The sequence below is a fragment of the Camellia sinensis genome, chromosome 13 (genome assembly GCF_055761805.1).
Source record: "Camellia sinensis isolate YWXY chromosome 13, ASM5576180v1, whole genome shotgun sequence".
NCBI lineage: Eukaryota > Viridiplantae > Streptophyta > Magnoliopsida > Ericales > Theaceae > Camellia > Camellia sinensis.
Genome location: NC_138973.1, coordinates 69,106,398 through 69,133,111, shown reverse-complemented (window position 1 = coordinate 69,133,111; position 26,714 = coordinate 69,106,398). Strand labels below are relative to the sequence as shown.

Below are 26,714 nucleotides of genomic sequence, written 5' to 3'. Positions count from 1 at the left end.
TATACATCTGTGCATAATTTAAAATTTCTAAAAATGATTGAAGTTGTTTTGTATCTTCTAATTTATCTAGATAATCTAAAATTTTCTTAACTTTGTGAGATTGTAACCTAATTTTTCCATCTCCTAACTCCATTCCTAAAAACTCTATATAAGGCTTATTCAATACCATCTTTTTCTTGCTAATTATTATCCCATTATTTATAAATGATCTATATGACTATTTTTATCTGAACTGAATACTAATATGTCATCTATATATACCAATATTAATTTATATTTATTAAATATGCTATTCATCTTACGCTGAAATATGGAAGGTACATTTTTTAATCCAAAAGGCATAACTAGCCATTCGTAATGTCTTTGTGAGCAACAAAAGGTTGTCCAAGGTATGCTTTCTTTTTCCATTTTTATCTGTCAAAATTCTGACTTACAATCAAATTTACTAAATATTCTTGCTATCTGTATTCTGTTTATGAGTTGATCTTTATCAATGTTATATTTATCGTCTTCTGTATTATCATTTAATTTTTTATAATTTATAATCATTCTAGTTTTTCCTCTTTTTATCTCTGCATGATTTCTAACCATTAATGCAGCGCTCCTATGCGGGTTATTACTAGGTTTAATTACTCCTAAATCTAATAATTCCTTAATCAGTGTTCTAAATTCTTCTACATCTGCTGGCGTATGATCTATTTGTGCTGATGTAATCCTATAATCTTTATTTTTTATATCTAAACTGACTAAAACTTTATTTCTTTCCCAATATTTCATGGCCTGTTCTCCTAAAATCTCTATTGTTTCAGCTAATCTTATTATTTCATCTAAATCATTTTCTGTTCTTCTGTATGCTGGTTTTTTCTTTAATATTCTTATTTTTGCAAAAATTAATTCTAGGTTAACTGTTTGTTGAAAATCTTCTAGGTTCCAATAGTCTCCTTTTTCTTCAAAATCAAACTCTTCTAATTCATACTTTTCTATATCTAAATTTTCTAAAGAAGTATTTGTTATCTCATCAGGTATATATTTTTGGGCTAACTCGGGAAAAATATTTCTACTAGAAAATAAAAAACTAGCGGGAACTGAATCTATTACTCCTATGGTACCCACCACGCTTCGCACGCAACTTTGATGAGGGTGTACTTCAAAATTAAGACTCATAATATTTTGAAAATATTGTAATAGTTCCAAGATTTTTGACTCTTCAAACTTTGAAAATCTTTCACAAAGAATCCGTTTTGAAGATCCAGCAGCCAAGAGTCGACATCAATAATTGGTACTTCAGTAAAAGAAGACAATCCGTAGAAGATAAAGACTCTTCAATTATCAGAGAAATGCACGCCAAGAAAGGACAAGATTCTGTAAATATTTGTGTCTATAATTATTTGAGTTTGTCAGTGATAAGATTTTTCTTTCACTCACTACTTTAATAAAGCAGATGACCCCTACCCTGCTTTATTAAAGAAAAGTTGTGAAAATCCTTACACGTGTCTTGTAATAAATTATAGTGTCAAAGTTGTCTAAAAAGGAAGATTGAATAATGTGCGATGAGGCTCAAAGCAGTACCCGGCATCATTATCCTAAACCTTTATTTGTCTTTATTAGGAGGTTGTCAAAATATGCATATAATTGTCCTTATATATATATGCATATAATTGTCCGTCAACATATGTGGAAATTTTGTCAAAAAGCCTATTACTATGCTTTATTAGGATTTTTGAAAAATTTCACCGTCTAGATTAAGTGAGCCATCAAGACTAGGTCTTAGACTTTTGTTTTATTCTCCTTTTGTGTTGTATAAATTGGCATCCATGCCAACGGAAGAGGCAGAATGAAAAATTTCCCTTCACTCTGCTTTGTAAAAAATTTCCAAACCCCTCTCAAAAACCTTTAAGTGTACTAAGTCTTTCAGAATTTCAGAGTCTGTAATATAATATTTGTAAGTACATTTCTTATTTATATGAAGTGTGAGTAGTTTCTCTTTTTCCTTAAATATTTCAAAAGGATAACTCTTCTATTCTTAATTTTTTTTTTCTTTTTGGAAAAATTAAGTTTATGGAATGCTTGTTTGCTCATTAATATTACATGCTTTGCACCTTCGTAGTATCTGATGTTTTCTATTTTATTACTGAGTGACCTTAGCTGAAGAGCCCGTGTGAGCCGTGGTTTGGCGTTGGAGGGCAAATTGTAGGCAGAAAGGGAAAAATAAAAAAAATAGAAAATAAAAATGTATTATGTTGAACGAGGCTTAGCTTCAAGGTGAGAGTACATGTAATGAAAGCAAACATTGCCTAAAAATAGTTTTTGCCATAGAAAAGAATTTTAGAATACAAGAGAGCAACCCGAGTAAAAATATTAAGGAAATATTGTTCATAAAAGAATTTAAAAAATCAAAATTGTATGCCTTTAGATGAAGGACTTAGGATTAAAATCAGAATCCGTATTGAGCTTATACAAGAATTAGAAGATAAAAAATTAAGGTATCAATTTCTTTTATCATTAGCATCTAGCAAATCTCTAGAAAATTACAGTTTAAAAATTTCTCAAATAAATAGACAACTAACTGTAAAACAAGAAGTCTTAAAGTTAGCCATACAACAGCTTGAAGACCTATTAGCATAACTGTAGAATTAATTAGATAATTCTCAGCCCAATTTCAAAATAGTGGTAGACCACTAACTCACTCCCCCCATAATAATATATAATAAATTATATATTTTCTTAACTGTGATTAAATAATATTAGTATAAATTCTACAGAATATTTTGACCCCTAAACTTTTTAATAATTATATTATTTTACAGAATTACACATAATAATATATAATAAATTATATATTTTCCTAACTGTGATTAAATAATATTAGTATAAATTCTATAAAATAATTAAAAATCTGGGTTGTTACATGGGGGATTTGCACTCCTGACTAGGGAGTCATCGCACCACAAGTCTTAATTGCTGAGTAAGAACAACTTTTAAAAATGACATTTGTCTGATAATATTTAAATCATCAAATTTGGCAATCTCATTCTCAACCTTTAGACGAGCTTGTGGCACGTATATGCGCGTGGCCTTTACTCTCCAACTTTGGAGGATATGTGATGAAGCGTCTAATCTTATCTCGAGCTATTCTTCGTGGGTCTTAGATTGGTCTCATCAAGACGATTCTTTTGGTATGCTAAAAAATTGATTTTGAGTAATTTGATTTTTGGCAATTTCGGAAAACAGAGTATTGAGACTTTATTTTGACTTCCTTTGCTAAACTTGAGCTCTAATACTAATTTTTGGATTTTAAGGCCATACTACCTAAAGTGCCAGAAATAAAACACAAAATTTACGTGGTTAGACTTCAATGCCTACGTCCACAAAGAGAACCTGAGATATACACTCTCTTCTCACCTTCACAGAGATATTCACCAACTTGTATATTTTGCTACTCACTCAATATAGAGGGAGTTAGAGACAACAGCCCATTCCTCTCGCACGTGGAGGTATGACTTGCCACCTTGCCATTGTTAGCAATGGTGGCTTATCTCCATCCAGATGAACTCAATAAGTATTGCATGAACAATGGTGGCTTACCTTGATTTTTGAGCGAGACATAGCCGATTTGAACCTTATCGTCGGATCACCCTCCGTCAACGATGACTTTGGCATTTCAGCACGAAAATGATGAGAATGATGAAATAACAGTGGGAAGGAGGAGGAAGAGGAAGAGGAGAGAGACGAGGGATGTAGTAGGAAGGATGTGGGATCTGGGACGAAGAGTGAACTGGGAGAGGGTAAGGAATAGGAGGAGATGAGGGATGTGGGATGTGAGAAAGAACAAATTGAAAGAATGAAATTTGGGACGAGGGATGTCAGAAAGAACATGTTGAAAGAATGAAAATATATAAAGATCATAGTGGAGAAAGAATGTGGCGTTCATGAGTTTCTACAAATTGATTAAAAAAAATTGGAAAGTGTGCAATGGTGATGTATAAGTTTCTACAATGGTAGTCCTATGTTTTCAGTATGTCTAACGAGAGAGAGATTGTTGAAATACTGTCGTGGATGGTGGTGGGTTTGATGAGAAGTATTCTGATTCCAAAAATGGAAAGTTTGGGTTGTACTTGATAAGGGAAATATCAAATAAGTGAGTTTTTAGAAATAATAATTATAAATTATTAAAAAAAATTAATGAATATTAATAATTATAATTATAAATTTTTATTTTTTTTTCCTGCCATCATTATAATGTAATTACCCCGATTTAATATTTCTAAAGAGGTTCTTTATTTTACTTGAATATATATATATATATATATATATACGAGTTCATTTTTTAGAGTCAATAATGTATAAATAAGATGATTTATGAATGATTTAAGAAAACATGAGAACAAGATATGACTTAAATAATTTAATTTTAAAAATAATCAAATTTTTTAGTTTAAATAATGTTACTCTTCAAAAATTATCGAAATATAACTTGATAATAACCTTAGTTTAAACCAAAAAAAACACAAAAAACAAAACGAAACAAAACAAGCCCTACGATAATCAAATGGTTACTTATTTGAGTTGCTTTCAATGGTAGACTAAGAAAGGGCTAGAGCAGGCCAGGGTAGGGGCCCTAAATATTTCATCATAGATCATATTGAGGAGAGAGAACGTGACATTGAGTAGTATTGAACACACAAAAAAAAAAAGAAATCATTGAACACTTTTTGTCGAAAAATTATTAGATATTTCTGAAATATTACGTGTCTATATATTTTTATTTTATTAGTTATCATTTATCATGTTCTCTCATGTTGCTCAATTACAGTAACACCCCGACTTTTCAAAGATTAATTAGGCGAAAATTAATTAACCTAAGCGTGAAGTTTTTGAAAGAAATCCTATTCATTCCATTACTTATCAAAAATTCTTTTTTGTTAAGCATCTTGTTTACTCTTCACAAGTCAATACAAAAAAAAATATCATTGATAAAAATCATTTGAACCCACTCTCCGTGTATTATATTCAACAGGCCGAAGCACAAGCTGTGCGCTTAGCATGTTTTTTGGCCAAAAATCACAACCTTCGTCTGTTGAAATTGAGAGTGATAACCAGACTATTGTTAAGCTCTGTGTCTCAGAAACTGTCCCTCCTTGGGAAAGTATGGCAGTGGTGTTTGATCTCTGCTGGCTGGCTCGCAATGGGAACTGAACTTCTCTTGGATTTGGCAGTCAAAAAACAGAGCAGCTCACTGGGTAGTTGGAGCTCAAGCAAGCAACACACTTTCTGCCAGTTGGGTGGCCTGTCCCCTCCCCCCCTTTACATTTAGTTGAGCTTTTATCCTCTGTCAATGTTTATGTTTCTTGATATATAAATATTTTACTCGTTCAAAAATAATCAAACGTTTATGTATGCTATGTAGGGGTGGTCACAGTTCAGTTGCGGCCTAGAAATCTTTAATCCACCATTCGTTCGTTGTATAGGTGGATTCAAAAAAAAAAATCAATCCGCCTCCGTCTGTCGAATAGATAGCTAGGCTTGGATATATTCAATGTCATAAATACACTTGCAAATAGGAGCACTTGTACACTTTCTCTGTTCCTAAACTCCTCCAAACATATATGACTGTCAATAGTTACAAAACCAACCCCTCTGATGATTAATAAGAAAGGTGAACATAAGAAATGACTCCATTATTCTTGTGCAGTAACTTAGTAAAATACCACACAATAACTATTGCTATGATAAGGCCAACTGCATGTACCTTCTTGGTAAGGTTATTGATGTAATTTCACTGTATTTGTACTTTTTTATTAATCAATATATTTCCTTTTGGCTGATAAAAAAAAAAGGGCCAGTTTGTTTCTTGTGTTGTTTGTTTACAACTGATGGGTATTTTTCTTATTTGCTTCATCAAAATAAAAATATACAGTGTATTCAATCCTTGCTTTAGAAATGTGCAATCAAAAATAAGAAACAAGCATAGAACTTTGCTTTTCAAAAACCTGATAGAGAGCCCAATTCTAGAACAAAATTGTGATGCATTAAAAAATTACATTCCCATCTATTAGTGCAAAATGCATCAGTGACGTCACCATTGCTCGATTTTTGCCAACATCGTAGAAGATCAGAGATAGACTAGTACCCTAACAAAGATTCATTCACGTGATTCCTGCACCAGGAAATAAAATTTTAAATAAAAATAAAAATAAAGTAACGATCGCATAATGATAAATACAAGCATTATAGTCACGATTATTACAATAGACAGAAGCAAAGATAGGATTTGTAGATAATGCAGTATCAAAAAGGAGAATCCAATAACTAATACTTGCAAGTGAAATGCCCCTAAACATGTGAGGATCCATAAAACATAATATATAGATTGATGGTACTATTGAATAGAAGAAGCAAATATAAATGATAACCTAACCTCTCTGTAAGGTGGGATTTTTTGTTCAAAATAATGGTTGCTATGGAGTTTCCAATTAGGTTTATTTCTCGAGTTATTCAGTGTGTCCACAGCTAGTTATTCCATTTTGTTGAATGGAGAATTGGAAGGTTATTTTAAGGGAGGAAAAGGTTTAAGGCAACGGGATCCAATTTCCCCTTATCTTTTTCTTTTAGTTATGTGCTCGTCTTAAGTATAATTTGATTCACGGTTAGTTTACTTTCCATCCTAAGTGCCAACTTTGGGTATCAGTCACTTAGCTTTTGTGGATGATCTTTTTCTTTTGTGTGGGGTTGATATTCAGTCATTCAGAATTATAAATGACACTTTACATTAGTTCCATTTATGGTCTGGACTTCAACCTAATCTACAGAAGAGTGCTGTCTTCTTTGCTGGGATTTCTTCTGTTTTAAAAACTGATTTACTGATTGTTCTTCCAATTCGTGAGGGTCTATTACCCATCAAATACTTGGGTTTGCCTCTTATTTCCAAAAGATTGAGGTATGAGGATTGTCTTCAACTGAAGAAGAGAATAAGCTCTAAGATTCGGTTGTGGGCAAATAAGCTCGTCATATGGGGGAAGCATGCAACGTATTCAAATAGTATTGTTTAGTGTATAGATTTATTGGAGTTCCCTTTTTATTTTACCTCAAAGAATTCTAAAGGAGGTGAAAAGTTTGATTAGAGCCTTTTTATGGTCTAGTTCTGAGCTTAAGCAAGTAAGGGCCAAAGTTAAGTGCGAGAGTATTTGTGTTCCTAAACAAGGAGAGGGTTAGGTTTTAGATTGCTGAAAATTTGGAATAAAGTCAATATGATTAAACACCTTTGGGCTATAAGTGTGAATGCTGATTCACTTTGGGTTGAATGGATACATACCTATATTTTAAAGGATCAATGCTTTTGGTTTATTGATGTCCAAAAGATTCCTCATGGACTATAAGGAAGATATTCAAGCTTAGAGAGATTGGGCAGCCTCTTATTTATTACAAAATAGGGAATGGCAGATCCACCTTCTTATGACTTGATTACTGGCATCTAGTGGGACTTTTTTATCAATATTTTGGAAGTAGAATTGTGCAGACTATTGGTAGAGCTCTTTATGTGAATGTTTCAAGTATTATAGTTGCTGATTCTGGCGTTGGCCTGGATCAAGAAATAGAGTAATTCAGCAACTTATTGCTTTAACTCATCATACCCTTATTTCTAATCTGCACAGATCTGATGAAGCTGTTTGGTTACCTTCAAAGAGTGGTTACTCCTCTAAACATGCTTGGGAAGTTCTGAGGCCATCTAGAGCACTGGTCTCATGGTGTATACCGACCCCAGTTTTGACCCGTCTCTTGTGGTGTTCCGGACTCGAGTTTGTATGGTGGTTCATGTCTTGCTTCCCTTGTCTTCCCCTTAATGTTGGTTATTGGGTTGTAGTTGTGTATTTGGAACAAGTTGGTTGCTTGTTTTTCCAAGTCTTTGTTGCCCAGAATTTGGCTCTTGCGCTCGAGCGGGCTTCACAAATTTCACTCCACGCTCAAGAAGGCATTCGGGCGCTCGAGTGGGGATTGTGTCTGCAAAAATATTGGGAGAGCGTATTTCACGCTCAAGCGCAGGGTTTCACGCACGAGCGAGAGTTTGTGTCTTACGCTCAAGCGAGACTTTCCACGCTCAAGCGGACTGTGTTATAACAGATCATGAAAGTGACATTTCAGATCATGTTCTGCTTTCTCTCTCTCTAAAAGTCTCAAATTTTCCAAATCTTGAGCTTCTCTATCTAGAAACTCACCTTCTCTCTAAGATTTCATCTAAATCCATTGAGTTCTTAACCCTAGTGTCTTTGAGAATAAGGTAGAGGGTTTCAAGAGCTTCGTATTGATCTAAGTAAAAGTGGGTTTCGTCATTTTTGGAGTTTAACCTTGCTTTGCTCGTCTTCTCTTCTTGAGGTAGGGATTTTCTACACTTTAATATGGTTTTTAGCTTAGTTATTCGCTATTGTGTATAGATGATGAGATTTGGTTGTGGTTTGGACAAATCTAGGATTTGGGTGTGAAATGAAAAGATAAAAGGGGTATTTGATGAATATGAGATAAATGAGTATGAGGCTTGAATATAAGATCATGTTGTACCAAAATAGTTGTTTTTGGTGTTTGGGTTGAGATTTGGTAAAAAGGGGAATTTTTCCCTAATTTGATTAAATCATTATCTTGCATAAATAATTAGGATTAACATCGAAATGTGAAATTGGAAAGTTATGGTTATAAATGGTGATTGGATATGTATTGTCTCACCTATGGAAGTTTTAAATAAACTATCTATTTTGATATTGAATATCTCTTTGAAAATAATTGGTGGAGGATAGCTATAATTGTTGTAGAAATTACAAGAGGATTAGGCAATTTAGTGCTAATCCATTGTCGGTGTCATTGAATATGATCATGTTATAAATACATTGTATATGTATGTTTATTGGAAGGAGAAAAAGGATGTACTCCATATGTGATTATGTTTATAAATACATTGCTTATGTATATTTGTTTGGGAGGAGAAAGAGGATGGACTCCATTTAAAACAAGTTAGCCGAAGTGTCCTAGGTGAAAGACCCAAAATTTCATGTATAAATGGGTGTTGATTCCTTCGGATGACATCCGTAAAATGACAGGTTTGAAGTGTTTATGTGTCTATTGCATAATTGGAAACCATTGAGTTGTAATCTCATTTTGGTTGTTGAAAGATAATGAATTTAACTCGTGAATTGAGTAGCATATATGAACTTCAAATGAATTGAAGGAAAAAAGAAATGAGGTTTGGTCTCAGTGGGATATGAATATGCAGGCCTTGTGGATGTTTTAGTATCGGTATTGTTTATGCAGGTGGTATTTATACCTTTGTTAAACCTCATATATTGTGTTAGATTATTTCTATTGGGCTGTTGGCTCACCCTATACGGGAATACCATTTTCAGGTGCAGGTGAGATGTTTCCTCCAAGGCAATAGCGTGGATGGACTTTCGGGAAACAAGAGTTTCTTAATTATGTCTTATATGTGTATGTTTGTTATTTGTAAAGCCAAGGGCTTAAGATCTAATGAGCGAAACTCAATTTGTGTAACCAAGCAATGACTTGAAAAGATGTAAGCCTACATGGCATTTAATTGGTTATTAAACAGTGAACTCTGATATATGAAAGCATGTTGTTTCTCATATCTATTTCGCATATGAGTTATCTTTATCGTATTATTTTTGGAGTGTTAGAAATTGGTATCAGAGCGTACCGGGTTTGAATAGTTTGGGTACGTAGAAAGTAGGGGTGGGCGCGGGTCGGTTGCGGCCACGGAACCTCCAATCCGCCATCCGTCCGCCAGATTGGCGGATTGAAGAAAATCAATCCGCATCCATCCGCCAATCCGGTGGATGTGGATTGAGCGGATTGGCGGTTTGGCGGATGGATACGAATCGGTTTGGCGGTTTAAAATTTTATAAATTTTCAACATAATTCAACTTGTGCACTTCCTCAAACAAAAAAAAGAAAAAAAAAGAAAAAGAAAGTATTACAGTCAATGACTTAAAAAAGTAATCACTGTATGTCTTATCCAAAGAAAAAAAGTTTGAAACTTTAGAATATCACGATCACTGCATGCCTCATCCACATATTACAACCACAGCATGATTCATCCCCATAAAGTATTACAATCTGTGATTCTTAAAATATAATAACAATTCAAACCACCAAAACTATGAACAGAGCAGTAGTAGAGATTGAATGTCTCTGTATTGTTACATCTACATATGTTTTTGAAAACAAAAACCAACCAGCATATATCATATTTTCTATTTATTATTTTTAGAGTTACATTTAAAAACTAAAAAATATATATGAATAATACGTTTATTTTTTTCAATTAAAAAATATATTCAAGTTGAAAACTTTTTTTCAACAGAATATTTAAACTCTTTTTCAATTGAAAACACAAACATAATATTTAAACAAATTGAAAATACAAAGTCTTATAAATTACTAGGGGTGCTCGCGATTTGGCGGTTTGGCGGTTCGGTTGCGGCCAAAAAATCTCAAATCCGCCATCCGTCCGCCAAATTGGCGGATTTGAGAAAATCAATCCACAACCGTCCGCTCATCATCACGCATCCGTCCAAAATGCGGCGGATCGGTTCGGTTCGGTCGGTTTTGGCGGATCGGTATATCCGCTACTCACCCCTAGTAGAAAGTGGTTAGTACCACAATGGGTTTGTCTCGCTTGATTGAGACGTTAGCATGTATTGTATGCTTATGTGATAACATGCTTATGTGAGTATAGGATTTGGTTCCTAAGATGTTGATTGAGTCTACGGTTTTTTTGGAAGTCCTATTAGAAGAGCACTTGATCACTGCTATTTCTAATTGAAACTCTAGCAACACCGTGGGACGGTTATTTTCTGGGCATAAAATCCGTATGTGTTTATGTGACTATGTGCATACATGAATGGTTTATTGTTGTCCAATATATTAGGCCGCGAGTGAATTAAATTTGGTACATTTATAAATGTGCTAATCTTGTTGTTACCTTTATTAGGATGTCAGGACGTGGACATGGTAGTAATAGGCGTGGTAGGTCTAGGAGGCATGAGGTGCCTTTAACGGATGATATTCCGGCATAGGAAGGAGGAGTTGGTCAAGCCAATGTGATTGAACCGGTTAATTAACAGGCCATAGGAGCCTTAGCCCATGAAATAACCGGAGCATTTAGGGAGTCTATGGACATTCTCCGAGCAAAGAATCAAGTCCAGGCCCAATTAGCTAAAGCAGGGCCATCTTTCTTGAAGAGGGAGTTTTTCCGATCGAATCCGGATGAGTTTTTGGGTGATCCTAAGGAGCCATTGAAGGCAGATGAATGACTAGAGCAATTGTTGAAAACATTCGAGATGCTTAGCATCGAGAATGATCATTTGATGGTGACCTTGGCATCGTTCCAACTGAAGGGAGATACGGGTTAGTGGTGGAAGTATGCGCGTGGACGCATTGAGATGACTTAGGAGGCCTTTGTCAATGCTTTTCAAGACAAGACGCATTGGCTGAATTTGAGGCAACCTTTACTAGCTTGTCTAGGTTCGCACCGGAGTTGGTGGCGACTGAGGAGTGTTGTTGTTTGGAATTTGAGAAGCGGTTGAGGACCGGACTCAAACTTCGAGTGGCAGGATCCATGTTTAGAGATTTTAGGCACCTTGTGGAGGCAGCAGCAAATCTCAAGATTGTTATGCAAGAAGAGGAAATGAGGGGCTCCAGAAGGAGTCAGAATAGTCAAGGGGACAATAAGAGGTAGAGGGGTTTTAACTCTCAGCACTCCCAGGGGTTTCAATCGAGGTCCACTTTTCCAGTACCGAGTTCGGGTTCTGGGTGGGGTGGCCAAGGAAATTTCACTTGCTTTAAGTGTGGTCAATTGGCCCACAAGTCTCCAGCTTGTCCTTAGAAAGGGGGGGCAGCAAGCAACATCATCTTCGGCTCATTTTCAAACCCAAAGTCAAGGGAGAAGCCAGCCGCTCACTTGTTACCAATGCAGGCAGGCAGGGCATCTGAAGAGGTTTTGCCCACAATTAGGTGGCACACTTGGTGCGTCTGGTTCGAGACAGACACAGAGTCACCAGCCAACACAGTCAGCACAGGCCTCGAGGGCCACTCAGGGAGCTTCTTCAGCTCAGTCAGTGCATCAGGCTTATGCTCCGAGAGGTGAGCAGGTTGAGCAGAGACCTGCTGAGCGTATGTACACGGTTGCAGCGCCAGATCTAGTACCTGCTCCTGTGGTGAGAGGTACCTTTTGGTTTTGCAATTCAGTAGCTAATGTGTTGATTGAAACGGGTGCATCTCATTCTTTTATTGTCTACATTTGCATCTATTTTGGGTTTGGAGTTGGCACAGTTAGCATCTCCTATTTTTGTAAAGTTACCAATTAGTGGTGAGATTATCTTGAAACAAGGATGTCGGGGTTATGACGTCGGGGTTATGATGTCGGGGTTACTGGTCGTTGATTGCCATTTGCATTTGTATTGTTTGACATGCATAGTTTTGATGTCATATTGGGTATGGACTGGTTATCGTCATACCGGACTGTTATAGATTGTTACTGTCATAAGGTTACTGTATGTACCTGGAGCAGTGATTGTTTTTATTTCTTGGGTGACCACATGGATAGAGTTTTGTCATCGGTGTATAACCCGCGTGGGCAGAATGAACTTAGTTGTCTTCTTGCTAGCTTTATGAGTAGTGAGTGTGATGAAGTTCGGATTGAGTTGCCAAGAGTGGTTTGCGAATACTCAGATGTTTTTCCTAAGGATCTGACTAGTTTACCACCTCACCGAGAGATCGAGTTCTCTATTGATTTAGTGCCTAGTACGGCACTAGTTTCTATGGCTCCATATAGATTTGCACCAGCTGAATTGAGTGAGTTGAAGATTTAACTCCAGGAATTGCTAGACAAGGGTTTTATTCGCCCTAATACTTCACCTTGGGGAGCACCGGGGCTCTTTGCTAAAAAGAGAGATGAAGCCTTACGATTTTGTATTGATTACCGAAAGTTGAACCGGGTTACTGTTAAGAATAAGTACCCAATGCCTCATATAGATGATCTGCTTGATCAGTTGAAAGGGTCTTGTTGTTTTTCTAAAATAGACCTAAGATCGGGTTATCACCAGTTAAGAGTAAAAGAGGAGGATATTCCGAAGACGGCATTCCATACGTGGTATGGCCATTATGAGTTTCTTGTGATGCCTTTTGGGCTAACCAATGCACCAGTGGTGTTTATAGATTTAATGAATCGAATCTTCAGGGAGTTCTTAGATCGTTTTGTGGTTGTCTTTGTGGACAACATTCTGATTTATTCACCTTCTGAGGAGGAACACGAGAAACATTTGCGATTAGTACTTGAGTTACTTAAAGCCCACAAACTGTATGCCAAGTTTGGAAAAAGTGAGCTCTGGCTAAAAGAAGTTAAGTTTTTAGGCCACGTGGTTTCCGGAAAAGGGGTGACTGTAGATTCATTCAAAATAGAGGCAGTGCAAGATTAGGTATAACCTAGGAATGCTTTCGAGATTCATAGTTTCTTGGGGTTGGCCGGGTATTACCGTCGGTTTGTGAAAGATTTCTCTAGACTAGCTTCACCTTTGACTAAGTTGACGAGGAAAGAAATCAAATTCGTGTGGAGGGAGACTTGTGAGAAGTCGTTCCAAAAAATTAAAGTTAGACTTACCACCGCTCTAGTCTTGATTATTCCGGAGAGGGGTTTAGGCTATTCAGTGTATTGTGATGCCTCACGAGAGGGTTTGGGTTGTGTACTGATGCAAAAGGAGAAAGTAGTAGCCTATGGCTCACGGCAGTTAGAAACCCACGAGAGGAACTACCCTACCCACGATCTAGAGTTAGCGGCTGTGATATTTGCCTTGAAGATTTGGAGGCACTATCTGTATGGCGAGAGATTTGAGGTGTTTTCTGATCATAAGAGTCTGAAATATCTGTTTACACAGAAAGACTTGAATTTGAGACAGAGAAGATGGATGGAATTCATAGAAGATTATGATTTCAAGTTACATTATCATCCGGAAAAGGCCAATGTTGTGGCCGATGCCCTAAGTAGGAAGTCTATCGGCAATGTGGCTTGTATTGCCATTCGGGAATGAGAGATGGTGGGTACTCTTAATGAGTTTGACTTGCATCTGAGCGAGTCTGTTGAGTATGCAGCTTTGTTTTCAGTAGTTGCAAAACCTACACTTGTGAACTGAGTGTTAGAAGCACAGAAGGGTGACCTTGAGATGGAATCGTTCCGAGAGAAGATTTCCAATCGGAAGGTAAAAAGAGATCCCGACCTGAGTGTGAGATACTGTGACCGTTTGTTTGTATCGGAGTCTTGCTGAGAGAAAGTACTCCGAGAGTTTCACTATTTGCGCCTTGTTGTGCATTCAGGGGCACAAAGATGTATCATGATCTTAGTTGCCAGTTTTAGTGGAGAGGTATAAAAAAGGATGTGACTGTGTTTGTATCAACGTGCCTTGTCAACAAGTGAAGACCAAGCATTAGAGGCCAGTGGGTTTGTTGCAACCCTTACCTATAGCTGAGTGGAAGTGGGAATATATCACGATGGATTTTGTTGTGGGCCTTCCGAGGACTCAACGGGGTAGTGATGCTATATGGGTAGTTGTTGACCAGTTGACTAAATCGGCGCATTTTATTTCCATGCGCGTAAGTGACTCGGTAGATTATCTTGCCGACCTGTATGTTAGGGACATAGTGAGGTTGCACGGGGTCCCTGTGACGATTGTTTCGGATAAAGATCCGCGTTCCACTGCTTGGTTGTGACAAAGTTTGCAGAGTGCCTTGAGCACTAGATTGACTTTTAGCACAGCTTACCATCCTCAAACTGACGAGCAGTTTGAGCATACTATTCAGATCTTTGAGGATATACTTAGAGGCTGTGTCCTTGATTTTAAGTCCTCTTTCAGGTTGTCCATTGCATGCATTAATATATATATATATATATATATTGAGGTTTTTATGTAAAATATTCATGTAAAAATTAAATTAATATAATAATCGAAACAATATTATTTTCAAATAAATGGATTATATATTTTAAATAATTTTTGTAGATTAGTAAGAATATGTAGCAAAATTGTTTACTTAAACAGTCTTGTCCTTACTCTAGGGGAATGCAATCCTCTTATATGTGAACCCAAAGCTTTACGAAAATTAAAGAACTAGGGTTACATAATAATAATAATAATTAACAAACAATTCCAATGATGTTTACCCTCTTAATTTTTACAACAATACACTGCATTCATTCATTCATTTGATAAAATTTGGTTCAATTAACCATTTGAATCAAGAAATCAAAGTCCCAAAATAGACAATAATACAATTGCAAGTCTTTCTATTATCCAAGTATTAAAAAAATAAACAAAAATTGAAGCAAAGACATCAAAGACTGTTATTTTTATCAAATCAAATTATTTAACTCAAGCTTTCTTCATGGGCCTAGTAGATGATTTATGTCCGGTGACATGCGCATCCTTCACTATCACTGTGACAACCCTCACCTCTGATTAATGCTAAACTATAACTGAGAATGATAAGTAACTGATTTGACTGAAATTCTGAATTGATTGCATGAGTGTGTTGCATTAGTTGCATTTCTATCTGTTTGTCATTATATGATCTGTTTACGTTTTAATTTCGAACTGCAAATTGAAGGCCTTATCGGCGGCCGAATCAGAAATCGATTGGTGTTATGTGTTAATTAGAATTTATGTGATTTTATGGTAGGTTTAATTAAAATCTGATTTGGAATGATTAAATTAGATTGAATAAAGTTAAACTACATTAGATTGTGTTATTACCAAATTGCCATTGAGTGGCCATTTTCTACAACATTGTTTGGCACCTTTATACATCATTTTTTCAGCCACTTTCTTAGACTAAACCGAGGGAGAGTAGAAGAAATTGAGTTCATCAAGAGTTTAGCCTGGAGACTTAGAAGATTTGAGGGGAATTTGCAAAATTGAGCTTATATACTTTGAATTCAAGACCTAAGGTAGAGACTTCATCCTCTCATTTGTACATTTGAGTTATTAATGCATGGTTCATGGGATTAAGGGAGGTTAGAGTCAAATATTGGTTTAAAGTGTTGGATTGAGGCTTAATCCATGCACGCATGTACATATTCTTGAATTTTGGAATTGTTTCATGAGAATTTCCACATGCAAGCCCATATTTTTGTTATAGTCCATGAATTCACCATAGTTTTGAGCTTAATCTTGCATTGGATCATGTTTTGAAACATTAGAGTTCATAGGAACTCATGCATGTATGATTTTGAATTGTTCTTCATATTTACACTTAATTTTTATGTTCAATTGGCTTATCTTTGGGTTTGATTTTACAAATGATCTTCAAAAACATGTTATACTATGAGTTTCCAAGAGTTTCTAGAAAATTAGCCCAAGGGATCGAATTTGAAGCTTTAAAAGTTGAATTTCATGCTTGAGGTTCAATCTGGAAATTTCAGATTTTGGACCCACGCTCGAGCGTAGGACTTCACGCTCGAGCTTGCACTCTGAGTACATGCACCTCCGCTCGAGCGTGAAATGCATATGCCCAGAAGTTCATGTGTTTTACAGTCCGCTGGAGCGAGAAAGTTCACGCTCGAGCGAGGACCTGAGTCTTACGCTCGAACGGGGGTCGAGCGTCCATCGAGCGTGAATTGCATGCATCCAGTACTTTTTGTGAAGTTTGCAGTCCGCTCAAGCATAGGAAGTCACGCTCGAGCGGAGCTCCTTTGTCTGCATGTCCGCTCGAGCGTAGAAGCCACGCTCAAGCGTAGACTCTTGTTTCAACAAATTTTGAAAAGTGTTTTAAAGTGCATCTTTGCATCCTCTTTCCATCCTAAGCATTCTTAGGCCATGTTTAAGGCATCTTAATAAGGATATTGATGTAGAACCACACCGAGTCAAGATAGAGACTAAGTTGTTGATTCCCAAGTGTGTAACTTAGTATGTGTTCGTTCTGTAACTGTGTAGGGTTGGCACCCGAGGACGCCCACTAGCTGCTTATAGCCCAGTGCTCTGTGAGTAACAATGTTGTAAAGATATGTTCAATTATGATTATTTTCTGAATGATCAACTGTTCTGCTTACTGAAACGTTATTGTTTAATGAATGAATGTTTGTCCTATTTGTAAACTATATTCGTGGCATCCATAGCAATTTACTGTTACTGTACTGTTACTGCTACTGACACAGAGATCTCTGTCAGTTCTCATGTTTGGAACCATTACTGTTACTGTTATAATGGCCATCGACTGACTGTTCAGTCTGTTAAGACTTACTGTACTGTTTTGCTATGGGATGACCACATATGACTGCTATGGTTTCTAAGTGACTAATATGACTGTTTAATTACTGAAAGGACATTCATTCTTAACCTCTTTACATAACTGTTATTCACTGGTTTTTAGCTCACTGTTTACATATATATGTAGGTGTCTAGGCACCGGACCGGAGCTAGGAGCGTCAGATTAGCTCTTGTTTTGTCAAAGCCAACCATTGTGCCTCACTTCGAGGTTCCCAGTCTGTTCAAGCTATAGCTACTTTGGGGTGTCTCAGTTCCACCCTTTTTGTCTATGTTTTGTGTAAAATTTGACTGTATAGCTACGATGTAGGGATTTGGTCCCTAACCTAAATGTTTTGTGTATCTGAGTTGTATATATGTTTTGACTACAAATGTGAATATGTTCAGAAAAGTCTTTTTGCATACAGAATGTCACAGCTCATTGGACATCTCTATTTACTATTTTGGCTTCCGCCAGCCCCTTTACTCTGTATTACTGTCATTACTGTTAAGTAGGCCTTTGGTAATCACGGATTACTGGCCGGTTACGATACCTAACCCATAGGGGCGGGTTTGGGTCGTGACAGAGTGGTATCAGAGCGATATCAAACCACGAGTTATACCGCACACACGTGTCCAAATGAGCTATAGGATGTCCTAGAAAAGTGATTAGGGCATTGCATGAGCATGAGAAAGTGTGTGTGGCCATGACATGAATATATGTGCTAATGTGCTAATGTGTTTAAGTATGTAACTGCCTATGTTTATTATTACCATATTGCCTATAGTGAAATGGACAATGCACGAAATGCTGATGAATCCGAATCATCTGAGGCAAGGATGGCAAGATTAGAAAGAATGGTTGAACTGTTGACTGAGGCCTTGAGGCTACAACAGAACCAACAGCCCCTACCTCCTCCAGTTCAACCGGAGCAAAATGTTAATGAGGATATAATTGCCTTGACACAGAAGTTCAGTAAAATGAAACCACCATTCTTTCAGGGTGGCCTTGAACCATTAAAGGCCGAAGCATGGGTTCTAGAAACAGAGAAATTATTTGAAGTGTTTCCGTGTTCCAAAGCACACAAGGTATTGCTGGCTACCTTTACTTTACAAGAAGAGGCCAGAAGATGGTGGATGCTTGTTCGTGACACCAATACTGCTTTGACTTTGGCTCAATTTAAAGAAGCCTTCTTTGAAAAATACTTTCCTTAGTGTGTCAGGGATCGCAAAGTGACTGAGTTTGAACAGTTAAAACAAGGTACTATGTCGGTGGCAGAGTATGAATCAAAGTTCACTGAACTCGCCAAATAGGCGCCACACATGGTGGACACTGATTACAAAAAGGCCAGGAAGTTTGAAGGCGGCCTTAATGTAGAGATACTTGACAGAATCAATGTGCTGAAGTTACTGAAATATGTGGATGTTTTTGACCGGGCGATAATAGCTGAGTCGAACATCGAGGCATTAAAACAGACCGAAACACCAGCGACTGAATGGCGTTATAAGAGACGGGGTTTTAAGTTTAAGAAAGGCCGAAGCAGTCCATTGAACAAAAAGCAAAATACAAGGTCAACAACTAGTTCTAGCCAGGGAAACAATTCCATACCACCCTGCTCTGAATGTGGGAAAAGGCATAAAGGGGTTTGCTATAAAATCTCTGGTGCTTGTTATAGGTGTGGCAAAGTGGGTCACATGGTTAAAGATTGCCCTTCCACTTCTCAAGGCAATAGTAAAGCTGCAGCTAGCGCAGCAGCATCAACTGTTGCACCGAAACCCAATCCTAAAGCTACTGGAAAGGAGCCTCTAAGGCAAGGCCGAGTGTTCGCACTTGTACCAGGAGATGTGCAGAATACCGAGACCGTTGTGTCAGGTATACTCTCAATCTGTACTCAAAATGCTTATGTTCTGATTGATTTGGGGTCTACACATTCATATGTCTCGCATGCTTTTTCGCGAAAAGTAAATAGACCACTGGAACCCATGAATTATTTGTTAGCTGTGTCTTCACCTGTTGGGGGATCCATGACTTGTGCTTACATGTACCCTGCATGTGAAATTATTGTTGGGGATGTACATTTGTATATTGATTTACTGCCTTTGAATATCGATCATTTCGATGTGATATTAGGAATGGGCTGGTTAACAAAATATCATGCTACCATAGACTGTGTAACAAAACAAGTTGTTTTTCGTCCACCTGGATTGCTTGAATTTGTATTTAACGGAGTTGGTGTAGTGCCTCCCCCATATCTGATTTCGTCTATGAAAGCCTTTAAACTAATTAAGAAGGGATGTAAAGGGTATCTATGTTGTATATTGACTGTACCTACTGATGCTAAAGCTAATGTGGACAGTATTCCCATAGTCAGAGAATTCCCAGATGTTTTTCCAGACGATTTGCCAGGGGATTTGATTGACAGGGACATTGAGTTCACCATTGATGTGATTTCGGGTACACAGCCAGTTTCCAAAGCTCCGTACATAATGGCACCTACCGAACTAAAAGAATTGAAAATTCAGCTGCAAGAACTGTTGGATAAGAAGTTCATCAGGCCTAGTACTTCGCCATGAGGCGCTCCAGTTTTGTTTGTGAAAAAGAAAGACGGCTCATTGAGACTCTGCATTGACTACCATGAACTGAACAAGGTAACAGTGAAAAACAAGTACCCACTGCTTCGTATTGATGATTTATTTGACCAGTTACAGGGTGCTCAGGTCTTTTCTAAAATTGATCTTAGATCTGGATATCACCAGCTGAAAGTCAAACCTGAGGACATTGAAAAGACTGCCTTTCGAACGAGGAACGGACATTATGAATTCCTTGTTATGCCTTTCAGGGTTACTAATGCACCTGCTGCATTTATGGACCTTATGAATAGAATTTTCAAACCATTCCTCGACGAATTTGTAGTTGTTTTTATAGATGACATTCTGATTTATTCCAAAAGCACGGAAGAGCATGAACATCATTTGAACATTGCCTTACAGACCTTAAGAGAACGGAAACTGTATGCAAAACTAATGAAGTGTGAATTTTGGCTAGACAATGTAATGTTTTTGGGACATGTGATCAGTAAGGATGGCATCTCAGCTGACCCACAGAAGATTGAAGCAGTAGTGAATTGGCCCAGACCGTCTAATGTTACTGAAGTCCGAAGTTTCTTAGGCTTAGCCGGATACTACAGAAGATTTGTGAAGGACTTCTCCAAAATTGCCCTACCGTTGACTCAGTTGACTCAAAAATGGATATCATTTGACTGGACTGACCAGAGAGAATCAGCTTTTCAAGAGTTAAAGACTCGACTTGTGACTGCACCGATTCTTACCCCACCCTCAGGTACGGATGGATTCACCATATTTAGTGATGCTTCTTATAAGGGTTTGGGATGTGTATTAATGCAGAATGAAAAAGTTATCGCGTATGCTTCCCGACAACTGAGACCTCATGACAAGAACTACCCGACCCATGACTTAGAACTTGCCGCAGTAGTATTTGCATTGAAAATCTGGCGTCACTATCTTTATGGGACAACATGTGAAGTGTATACAGATCACAAGAGCTTAAAATATTTCTTCACACAGAAAGAATTGAACATAAGGCAGCGGAGATGGTTAGAACTGATAAAAGATTACGACTTGCAAATTTTGTACCATCCAGGGAAAGCTAACACCGTTGTCGATACACTGAGTCGGAAATCAGTTGGAAATTTAGCCTGTTTACTCATCGGGCAGAAAAAATTGCTATGTGACCTTGAAAAATTTGAAGTTGAGATTGTTTTGCGTGAACAAAGTGGAACCTTAGCCACTATTTTTGCTCAACCGGCACTGATTGAGGAGATTAAAGAGAAGCAGCAACAGGATGACTTTTTGAAAAAGGTCATTGATGAACGGGAGTCCAAACCGAGGCCGGACTTTAAATTTGAGAACAATGTGTTGAAATTCCAGGGAAGGTTGTGTGTACCGAATGATTCTGAACTGAAAAGACAAATTCTGCAAGAGGGCCACAATTCGAAACTGTCTATCCATCTAGGAAATACGAAAATGTACCAAGACTTGAAACTGAATTTTTGGTGGTCAAGAATGAAGAAAGAGATTGCTGACTTTGTATCGAAATGTCTTCATTGCCAACAAGTTAAAGCTGAACATCAACGACCCGCAGGCTTACTGCAACCCTTACCAATACCGGAGTGGAAATGAGAACATATCACTATGGATTTCATTGTTGGTTTACCTCGCTCCAGTAAAGGTATGGACTCAATTTGGGTTATTGTTGATAGATTGACTAAATCTGCTCACTTCTTACCTGTCAAAACAATTTACAATGCGGACAAATTGGCTATAATTTATATTGATGAGATTGTTAGATTGCATGGAGTGCCTATGTCCATTGTTTCTAATAAGGACTCGAAGTTTACATCGAGATTTTGGCAAAACCTACAGACGGCATTGGGTACTGAACTAAGACTGAGTAGTGCATACCATCCTCAGACAGATGGCCAGTCAGAAAGGACCATCCAGACTCTGGAGGATCTACTGCGAATGTGTGTCCTTGATTTCCAAGGAAATTGGGAAAGCCATTTACCTTTAGCCGAATTTGCCTACAACAACAGCTTTCGCTCGAGCATTGGTTTGGTGCCTTTCGAGGCTTTGTATGGCAGAAAATGCCGATCTCCTATTTGCTGGGCAGAAGTTGGAGATGGGCCTTTGCTTGGGCCCAAGATTGTACAGGAAACTACAGAAAAGGTAAAACTGATTCAGCAAAGATTGAAAACCGCACAAAGCCGACAGAAAAGTTATGCGGATGTCCGAAGACGAGACAGGGAATATGAAGTGGGTGATCACGTTTTTGTTAAAGTGACACCAATGAAAGGACAGACTCGTTTTGGAGTCAAGAGTAAGCTAGCACTGAGGTATGTTGGACCGTATGAAATCATTGAAAAGATTAATCCGGTGGCGTATCAAATAGCGCTTCCTCCTGAAATGGGGCATATGCATAATGTCTTCCATATTTCAATGTTGAGGGATTATCTTCGGGATCCCTTCCATGTTATTGAGCCTATCCGTGTAGTGCTAAGTGATGACTATACTTAGGAAGAACGGCCTATTCAGATTGTGAACCGACAGATCAAGAAGTTGTGAAACAAAAAAATCCTGCTAGTGAAAGTTGATTGGCAAAACCATGGTGGCGTCTATGCCACTTAGGAAAGGGAAGACGATATGATGAAGAGATATCCTGAATTGTTCCTACTGAATTCGGTATTCTTCCAAAATAAAGGTAATTCGAGTTTAGAGGACCAAACTCTTTTAAGGAGGGAAGACTGTGACAACCCTCACCTCTGATTAATGCTAAACTGTAACTGAGAATGATAAGTAACTGATTTGACTGAAATTCTGAATTGATTACATAAGTGTGTTGCATTAGTTGCATTTCTATCTGTTTGTCATTATATGATCTGTTCACGTTTTAATTTCGAACTGCGAATTGAAGGCCCTATCGGCGGCCGAATCAGAAATCGATTGGTGTTATGTGTTAATTAGAATTTATGTGATTTTATGGTAGGTTTAATTAAAATCCGATTTGGAATGATTTAATTAGATTGAATAAAGTTAAATTACATTAGATTGTGTTATTACCAAATTGCCATTGAGTGGCCATTTTCTACAACATTGTTTGGCACCTTTATACATCATTTTTTCAGCCACTTTCTTAGACTAAACCGAGGGAGAGAGGGAGAGTAGAAGAAATTGAGTTCATCAAGAGTTTAGCTTGGAGACTTAGAAGATTTGAGGGCAATTTGTAAAATTGAGCTTATATACTTTGAATTCAAGACCTAAGGTAGAAACTTCATCCTCTCATTTGTACATTTGAGTTATTCTTGCATGGTTCATGGGATTAAGGGAGGTTAGAGTCAAATATTGGTTTAAAGTGTTGGATTGAGGCTTAATCCATGCACGCATGTACATATTCTGGAATTTTGGAATTGTTTCATGAGAATTTCCACATGCAAGTTCATATTTTTGTTATAGTCCATGAATTCACCATAGTTTTGAGCTTAATCTTGCATTGGATCATGTTTTGAAACATTAGAGTTCATAGGAACTCATGCATGTATGATTTTGAATTGTTCTTCATATTTACACTTAATTTTTGTGTTCAATTGTCTTACCTTTAGACTTGATTTAACAAATGATCTTCAAAAACATGTTATACTACGAGTTTCCAAGAGTTTTCCAAAAAATTAGCCTAAGGGGATCGAATTTGAAGCTTTAAAAGTTGAATTTCATGCGTTAGGTTCAATCTGGAAATTCCAGATTTTGGACCCACGCTCGAGTGTAGGACTTCACGCTCGAAATTGCACTCTGAGTACATGCACCTCCGCTCGAGCGTGGAAAGTCACGCTCGAGCGTGAAATGCATATGCCCAGAAGTTCATGTGTTTTACAGTCCGCTCGAGCGAGAAAGTTCACGCTCGAGCGAAGACCTGAGTCTCACGCTCGAGCGGGGGTCAAGCGTCCGTCGAGCGTCCGTCGAGCGTGAATTGTATGCATCCAGTACTTTTCGTGAAGTTTGCAGCCCGCTCGAGCGTAGGAAGTCACGCTCAAGCGGAGCTCCTTTGTCTGCATGTTCGCTCGAACGTAGAAGCCACGCTCGAGCGTGGACCCTTGTTTCAGCAAATTTTGAAAAGTGTTTTAAAGTGCATCCTTGCATCCTCTTTCCATTCTAAGCATTCCTAGGCCATGTTTAAGACATCTTAATAAGGATATTGATGTAGAACCACACCGAGTCAAGATAAGGACTAAGTTGTTGATTCCCAAGTGTGTAACTTAGTATGTGTTCGTTCTGTAACTGTGTAGGGTTGGCACCCGAGGACGCCCACTAGCTGCTTTTAGCCCAGTGCTCTGTGAGTAACAATGTTGTAAAGATATGTTTAATTATGATTATTTTCTGAATGATCAACTGTTCTGCTTACTGAAACGTTATTGTTTAATGAATGAATGTTTGTCCTATTTGTAAACTGTATTCGTGGCATCTATAGCAATTTACTGTTACTGTACTGTTACTGCTACTGACACAGAGATCTCTGTCGGTTCTCATGTTTGGAACCATTACTGTTACTGTTATGATGGCCATCGACTAACTGTTCGGTCTGTTAAGACCTACTATACTGTTTTGCTATAGGATGCACCACATATGACTGCTATGCTTTCTAAGTGACTGATATGACTGTTTAATTACTGAAAGGACATTCATTCTTAACCTCTTTACATAACTGTTATTCATTGGGTTTTAGCTCACTGTTTACATATATATGTAGGTGTCCAGGCACCGGACCGGAGCTAGGAGCGTCGGATTAGCTCTTGTTTTGTCAAAGCCAACCATTGTGCCTCACTTCGAGGTTCCCAGTCTGTTCAAGCTATGGCTACTTTAGGGTGTCTCAGTTCCACCCTTTTTGTCTCTGTTTTGTGTAAAACTTGACTGTATAGCTACGATGTAGGGATTTGGTCCCTAACCTGAATGTTTTGTGTATCTGAGTTGTATATATATTTGACTACGAATGTGAATATGTTCAGAAAAGTCTTTTTGCATACAGAATGTCACAGCTTATTAGACATCTCCATTTACTGTTTTGGCTTCCGCCAGTCCCTTTACTCTGTATTACTGTCATTACTGTTAAGTAAGCCTTTGGTAATCACGGATTACTGGCCAGTTACGATACCTAACCCATAGGGGCGGGTTTGGGTCGTGACAATCACAATCTCTAAAAGGATAGGCATCACTGTATGTACAGCATTGCAAGGTTCAACGATCATCGTTCTGGTGAAAGACGAGATGCCCCTCATTATCGGTTACTAGACATTAATATGGACTTCCATGGAAGTAAGGATCTCATACATGACATCTTCAGCGCTTCATCAAAAACTAACCCACTTTGACGAACCCAGAATGATTTCACTACCAAGGCACCTTGTGGTTCAAATGAATCGTCTTCTTCTCGCTTACGATAATTAAGAACACAACGAATATGGACTTCAATGAAGAAGGTGACGGAGGGCAACAAGTGGTGATTGTTGGGTATGATGGCGGCATCGAAGGACATATTGAAATTATACTCAACAAGACCTGACATCTGTCTTTCAATTATTTCAGAATAACAAGTAAATAGAAAAGACAGCCTAGAGATTATTACTATGGGGATTGAATGGATAAAGTGTGTAATTCTTAGGTTGTACACCCAAACACTTACCTTTAAGATCAATAATTTAAAAAGGAGAAAAGTAGCCTACTTTGTTACAATAACACTATGTTTGCTTGGGAATTTGGAAAAGAATTTGAGGGGAAAAAAAAAAAGATAAGTGAAATATGAATAAAATATACTTACATTTCCTTTTCGTTTGGCATTGGCTAATATAGCCAATTTTTTTGTGTTGAGACTTATTTAGCCTCGTTTGGTTTGAATTTTTTGACTTTTGTGAGAGAAGAAGTGTAATGATTATGGATTGAATTTGATATTTTGTCTTATTAACTTATTTAATCTCAATTTGTGCTTTTTTAGCCCCAAAATGATAGTCAAACCAGGGCTTAGTTTCACATACTTTTTTTCTTTTTCTTTCCAAATCCCTTCTCAAATTCTCCAACCAAACACAACATAAGGGAAATAACTAGGAAAATATTGATGAATTCATGAGACTCTTATGCTGTGTTTGGTTTAAACATTTGAAAAGGAAGAGATATGTGAAACTAAATATAGGTATATTTTATTCATATTTTACCTATATTTTTTTCTTTTCCTTTCAAAATCTCTTTTCAAATCTCGCAACCAAACACAACGTTGAATGTTACCCAGAATCTCAAGAACTGGTTGGTGTGAATCACTTGATCCGATTAATGTTTAGATCCGAGTTGACCCAATTTGGTATTATTTGGAATCTTAAATTTTATTTTTATTTCAAGATTAAAGATGGATACAGAGGGTGGGGATAAATTGTTCGATTTCAGAACACTATGGGGTCATTTGTTTGATGGGATTAAGGTGTGGGATTGTGGTTCAAACAAAAAAAAATGTGTTGGATTGTCATTGTCTATGTAGTATTCCAAATCAACCATATAGTGAAAAATTTTATAGGTGAACTATGCTGATTCATCTTTGTTAACTAATTAAAATATAAATGATAATTCACTTAATGTATATTGCAATTTTTATTAATAGAAAACACCACATAAACAATATCACATATAGTTACTTTCATAGAGGGTTAGGACTTCCAAGATAAAATGAATTTATGGGATAAATTTAATGATAGTATGATAAGGTCAAAATTAAAATAATAAAATCTACATATTTTAAATTTCACACTTCGTTTTGGAGATTTTTTTTGGAATGACTTTCTGTTAACCAAGGAATTTTTTGTATTTAACTTA

The 26,714-nt window shown here is 37.3% G+C and overlaps 1 protein-coding gene across 16 annotated transcripts in view; it reads left to right on the top strand.

Moving 5' to 3' along the window:
• Window positions 1-24,906, top strand: part of LOC114281024 (E3 ubiquitin-protein ligase XBAT33) — a 51,687-nt gene extending 26,781 nt beyond the window's left edge. For 4 of the 16 annotated variants that reach the window (XM_082902474.1, XM_082902465.1, XM_082902483.1 and 1 more), the window contains one exon: window positions 9,390-9,626. The gene's annotated coding sequence lies outside the window, so the exon portion shown is untranslated. Of the gene's footprint in view, window positions 1-317; window positions 390-1,022; window positions 1,965-5,017; window positions 9,226-9,389; window positions 9,627-24,609 lie in introns of those variants that run through there. The other 12 variants (XM_082902476.1, XM_082902470.1, XM_082902481.1 and 9 more) reach the window with 6 other exon arrangements.
• Window positions 24,907-26,714: the final 1,808 nt, after the last annotated feature.